Source organism: Balaenoptera acutorostrata, chromosome 1 (genome assembly GCF_949987535.1).
Source record: "Balaenoptera acutorostrata chromosome 1, mBalAcu1.1, whole genome shotgun sequence".
NCBI lineage: Eukaryota > Metazoa > Chordata > Mammalia > Artiodactyla > Balaenopteridae > Balaenoptera > Balaenoptera acutorostrata.
This window is the reverse complement of record NC_080064.1, coordinates 33487726-33494136: the sequence shown is the minus strand read 5'-3', so window position 1 is coordinate 33494136 and position 6411 is coordinate 33487726.

Below are 6411 nucleotides of genomic sequence, written 5' to 3'. Positions count from 1 at the left end.
GGGATCTGGGGGGTGTTTCTTGGGGGTCTTTTTGAGGCTCTTCTTATGTGCAGAAATGGCACTTGAACACAGGTTGCCCTTTATCAACACCCAGAATATCTGAAATTGGGTCTGTTCTGGGAAAGATGATCATCAAGCTCAGCATCACCCCTGGATGCCACGCCTCTCTTCCCATTTAGGGGACTGCAAAAGTCCCTTCCTCTCCTTGTGAGGAGCCCTCACTGCGAGAAGAGGGTCTTTCATCATCTTTCCCAACTCCAGCTCCGGATGAGCCCCTCAAAGGCAGCAAGAGGAAGAAAGAGACTGCGGCTGCAGCTAGAGGGAGGGAAGTTAGATCTCAGGAGGGAGTTCCATGGGGCACAGAGGCCCGTTTCTCCTGTAGGTGTATGTGTAATGGGACAGGCCCACCACTTTTTAAAGTGGGGAGTTGTGGGAGTTCCCTGGTGGCCTAGTGGTTAGGATTTTGGGTTTTCACTGCCGTGGCCCGGGTTCAGTCCCTGGTCAGGGAACTGAGATCCCACAAGCTGCGCGGTGTGGCCAAAAATAAATAAATAAATAAAAAATAAAGTGGAGAGTCATAGAACTCTTCCTAAGGGGTGGGGGGATGGGGGGATGGTTCTAGGAGGATGTAAGCAAAGTTAGGTTGGTGTGTGTATGTGTGTGCATGGGAAGGTGGAGGAGGCAGAGGAGAAAGTCCAGTTCCAGAGGACAGGTGGCCACTCTGAGGGTCACCCGGCGGCCTTCCTGCCCCGTCCGGATTCCCGGGACATGAGCATGACCGAGAGGAAGGCCTTTCCCCACAGCAGCCTTTAGTGACTAAGACACTTTTCTGAGCACACAGCTGTCTCAGGCTCTCTCCCTGCTGGGGGGTGGGGGGGGGGCGTGGAGCTGTGGTTTCCCACCCTCCTCCTTCCCTCTCTCCCACCTGTTCCCTTCACCCCACCCTCAGCAGCTTCCTTCCCACCCACCCCCACCAGCCACCACACCTCTCCCAGGTAACACTGCCAAAAAAACATCCCGCTCTGCCCTGACTCACTCACTCTGTCCCACCTGGGCAAGTCCATTCCTGGCTCTGGGCTTCAGTTTCCCCATCTGCCCATAAGGAGGGGGTGGGGCTCCAAGATCTTCTGTAATTCATCACTGTCACTTTCATCCATCAATGAAGCAAGTATTGATTGAGAGGAAGAGTGGGGAGGGAGAGAGCTCCCATTTGCTGAGCACCAACCGAGGCTCAGAGACATGTGGGGACTCACCTAAGGATACACAGCCAGTATCTAGAACTGCCTGTGACCTGTCCTCTCCCCTGGCTGGCACCTACCCACTGTGCACTGGGTCCTGGGATCAGTACTGAGGGGAACCATAGATGGCCCCATCTTTGTTCTCTAGGACTTATTCCTGCCAGGGGTGGAGACTCCTAGGTCTGAAAGTGTTGAGGTCTAGAAGTGGTGGGGACCTTGCGGCCAGGTTCAAGCCTGTCATTGACGGCCTGCCAATGTGACTTCAGGTCAACCAAGGATTCAGATTCCTTTCTTGGACTGGGAAAGGGGTTTTAAGTCAGTGGTTTTCAGACTTTATTAGCAATGGAATCCTTTGTACAGACAGAATCTTAAGGTAGCACCCCAATATGTAAAGAACATTCAAGCAGAGGTGTTCTGGTTGAATTGAGGTGAGGAGGTCAAGGTTCCACCCACCAGACCTCTCCCTCCTTTCTCTCCACACCCCAGAAACTGTTTTCGTTTTCTTTCTTTTTTTAAAAAAATTAATTAATTATTTATTTTTGGCTGCGTTGGGTCTTCATTGCTGCGCGCGGGCTTTCTCTAGTTGCGGCGAGCTGGGGCTACTCTTCGCTGCAGTGCACAGGCTTCTCATTGCAGTGGCTTCTCTTGTTGCAGAGCACAGGCTCTAGGCATGCGGGCTTCAGTAGTTGTGTCACGCGGGCTCAGTAGTTGTGGCTCGCGGGCCCTAGAGCGCAGGCTCAGTAGTTGTGGCACACGGGCTTAGTTGCTCTGCGGCATGTGGGATCTTCCCGGACCAGGGCTCGAACCCATGTCCCCTGCATTGGCAGGCGGATTCTTTTTTTTTTTTTTTAATAAATTTATTTATTTATTTATTTTTGGCTGTGTTGGGTCTTCGTTTCTGTGCGAGGGCTTTCTCTAGGTGCGGCGAGCAGGGGCCACTCTTCATTGCGGTGCGCGGGCCTTTCACTGTCGTGGCCTCTCTTGTTGCGGAGCACAGGCTTCAGACGCGCAGGCTCAGTAGTTGTGGCTCACGGGCCTAGTTGCTCCGCGGCATGTGGGATCTTCCCAGACCAGGGCTCAAACCCGTGTCCCCTGCATTGGTAGGCAGATTCTCAACCACTGCGCTACCAGGGAAGCCCGGCAGGCGGATTCTTAACCACTGCGCCACCAGGGAAGCCCCTGTTTGGGTTTTCTTATAGCTCTGAGTGTCGCTAGAAGTCAGATGAGGGAAAGTCTCCACTGGCAATGGCAGAGGAAGCTTTCTTGGGCACAGGAGTAGGGAGGACTTGGAGAGGTGCAGAGAAGTGCAGCCAATAATGCCTGCAGCTACCATGAATGAGGCCCAGAGCCTCGTGTAGGATGCCTTAACTGCATCTTCTATTTCAGCATCCCAACAGCCCTCTGAGGTAATCCTATTCACACCCCCATTTTACAGACGAGAAGGCTGACCCCTGTGCTATAGTGAATGTGTGTGTGTGTGTGTGTGTGTGTGTGTGTGTGTGTGTAGGTGGGGTGTGGGGATGGGGAGGATGTTACAGAACATGGGGGAGGAAAAACAAGTTTGATAAGGGGGACAGAAGGGACCTTGAATGCTGTGCTGAGGGTCCAGTTCGGCCTGATAGGAAACAGGGAGACTGGCCGGGGCTGAGACTGAGCATGCCACAGAGGCTCGGGCTCTGTAGGAGACAGCTCAGGACAGGAAGAGTTGGAGATGCCAGTACCCAGGGAGGTCGGCAGTTGGGGGGCGGGGACAGAAAGATCACTGAACAACAGGTTATGTCTGGGCTTCCTGGCTCTACCTTTGGACTAGTTGGTGACCTTGGTCACTCCACCTCTGCCCCAAATTCCCTGGCTATCGGGAGGACTAAATGCAGTAATACATGAAAAAGTCACGACCGTGCAGGGAGCTGTACAAATGTGAACCATTGATCTTATCACCCTTCAGGTGTGTGTTCGGATGGGGCTGGGAGATGCTGTGAGAATTCCCTAGTCCTAGCACCTCTTCTCCTTGTGGGAAGTCTTCCTAGCATGAGGGGATTGGAATGGAGGGTTCTCATGGGTGTCGGCATCATGTGCATTATTTGCCTCCAGAGATCCACCTCCACTGAGAGCAGGAGGAATTATGAGAGAAAGATCGAACCTGCTTCATTTTCCCAATGAGGCCAGAGAGGACAAGAGACTGAGGCCACCTGGCAGGTAGAGGTGCTAGAGGGGCCCAAGGAGTTTCTCCCCCCTACCTGGGTGTGCCACTGAGCTGTCCCTAGCCCAGCCCCTGCTAGCCTTCTGGGCCAGTCAGCTCAGAGCCACAGAAAGCGGAGGGAGCAGTGTCGCTGAGCTCAGTGAAAGTGAACCTCCATTGATCTTCAGGGCTGGAGGGGGGCCCACAAGGGGGAGACACTGAGGGAGAAGGAGGTGTGGAAATGAAGGTCAAAGCCATCCCTTCTTGCACTGCTTCTCCTCTGCCTTCAGGGTTCTTCCTCTATGAGCCCAACTCCTGGAAGACCATGTAGAAGACAACACTACTGCAGCTCTGCTGGCAGGCTCCACGTTCTCAGTGAGAGCCACTGGGACAGTGGAGTTCCTTGGAAAATGAGGAGGAAGGCCTTTTCTGAGTTGCTGAGAGTACAGTGGGAAAAAGCTTCCCTTCTCTCTGGTCCCATGATCAGAGAAACCTGGAGGAGGGTTCAGGGAGGGAGAGGACATGAGTAGGAGGGATGGCAGATTGAGTGTCAGGGAAGGGGGCTCTGAAAAGGGATGAGACTTGGTAAGGGACATAGAGGTTCAGAAAGGAGAATGGGGGCTCAGAAGGGAGGCTAGGGGCTCAATGACAGGGATAGGAGGCCCAGAGAGCAGGACTGCCAGGTCAAACTGTTTTTAAAAAATAAATTTACTTATTTATTTATTTATTGCTGCGTTGGGTCTTTGTTGCTGCGCGCGGGCTTTCTCTAGTTGTGGAGAGCGGGGGCTACTCTTCGTTGCAGTGCATGGGCTTCTCATTGCAGTGGCTTCTCTTGTTGCAGAGCACGGGCTGTAAGCACGTGGGCTTCAGTAGTTGTGGCACACAGTCTCAGTAGTTGTGGCTCACAGGCTCTAAAGCGCAGACTCAGTAGTTGTGGTGCACGGGCTTAGTTGCTCCGCAGCATGTGGGATCTTCCCCGACCAGGGCTCGAACCCGTGTCCTTTCCACTGGCAGGCGGATTCTTAACCACTGCACCACCAGGGAAGTCCTGCCAGGTCAAACTTGATTGAACACCTATTAAAGTCCCTCCTCCTTAAAATAGTAGATACACAATATAAATGCTGGATAATTAAAAACATAAACAAAAACACGTATCCAAGTTCAAAGGCAAGAATGAGAAATCGCTAAGGGCCAGAAATGAGAGGGAATTCCAGTGGTGAGCAGGAGTTGCAGCTGTACCTCTGAGGAGGGATTCAGCATTGCAGAGGGGTGGGAAGTACACTTGCAGACCCCACTAGTGGCAAGGGCTGTGGTAGGCTCCCTGCTTAAAGCTGGGCCTGGGAAAGTGCTGCCTGCCATAAACAGGACTAAAATATCTGCCTGCTAGCTGCCTGGTCCTTGCTTTGGGTAGAAAGAGTACCCATATGATTAGGACACCTTAAGCCCGTTCACATGGAATGCGGACTCAGAATCTGATATTCACGACATATAAAAATCCCAAAAGACACTTATATAAGAGCTAGTTTGGGGCTGGTGCTTTTCTACAAGGCTTGGGCAGATACAGCTGAGAAATTGCCCCAAAGGGTGGCCTCCATATCCCAGGGTACAGTCAGGAAAATGTGCTGAAACTAACTATCTCAAGGATAAACTTCACAACATATAAGAAATACAATATTTTAAGAGGCACCTCTCTCATGGAAGAATTCATATTTAAAGATCTAGAGATAATGGAGCAATCTGAAAGGAAGTTTTAGTTAAAATCTTCAAGAAGATAAAGGAAGGAATAACATCTATAGAACAAAAACAGAAAGATATCAAACAGAAACATGTAACAGATATGAACAGAACTATCTAGAAATTTTGGAAATAAAAATCAACGTCACTGACATTTAAAAAAAAATCAATAGATGGGTTAGTAAATACAGCTGAAGAGAGAATAAGTTAATTAGAAGCTATAACTGAGGAAATCCTCCAGAATGAAGCATAGAACAATAAAACAGTTAAACATATGAAAGAAAAGAGACCAAGAAGATTGAATGAGAAACTCCAGCATACATATTATTACTTCCAGAAAAAGATACTGGAAAGAGTGACTAAGCTCTTTCCAGAAATAAGACATGAATTTCTAGATTTAAAAGGCCCACAGAGTGCCCAGTAAGATAGCTTTAAAAACAAATCAAAACTACATCTAGACACCTTGTAGCCAAAGTGTAGAATAACAAGAATAATGAGGAAATTTAAAAGCCACCAGAAAGAAAAAATAGCTTATCTACAAAGGTCCAATAATTGAATTGACAGTAAGCATCTGATCAGCAACAACAGATGCCAAAAGACAATGGAATAGTATCTTCAGAGTGCTGAAGGCAAATAATTGTGAACCTAGAATCCCACACATTGCCAAACTGTCATTTAAATAAAGGGCAAAATAGACATTTTGACACATTCAATATCTTAGAAAGCTTCTGTCACATGGACCTTCGCTGAAAGAGAGAGGCACAAGGGCTTGGGAGCTGGAGAGGTGATGTGGCTCGGGGCTGCGGAGGGAGACTGGGCTCTGTTTTGGACCTGTCTTCAGCACCAGCCAGCCTGAGGCGCTCAGCCCAGCCTGTCTCAGCCGGGGCCCAGCTCAGGTTCTCCCCTCCTGAGTGCCAGCCTTGCTGTCCTCTTATCCCCTCATGGTAGTGGCCCAGCACCCAAGCTGGCGAGTACCACTGCCAGTCTGGCTCAGAGGCCTCCTTGAGGAGGCCAGGCCCAAGTTTCTCATGTGACCAGGTTTTGCCTGGCCCTCTACCCTGGGGCCCTCTCCTCCTGGGAGGTCAATGAGCAATGGGACAAAAGCTAGGTCCCTATGCAGGAGTTGGGGGGCGAGGACTTTCATTCTCTGTAGGAAAAGAATCACTATCAGAGGGGACGAGACCAGTGGGGCTGAGCCGCCTGGGACAGGAGACTTCTTGGAGCATCTGCCTCCACTCAACCAGCTGGTGCCCTTGGGTA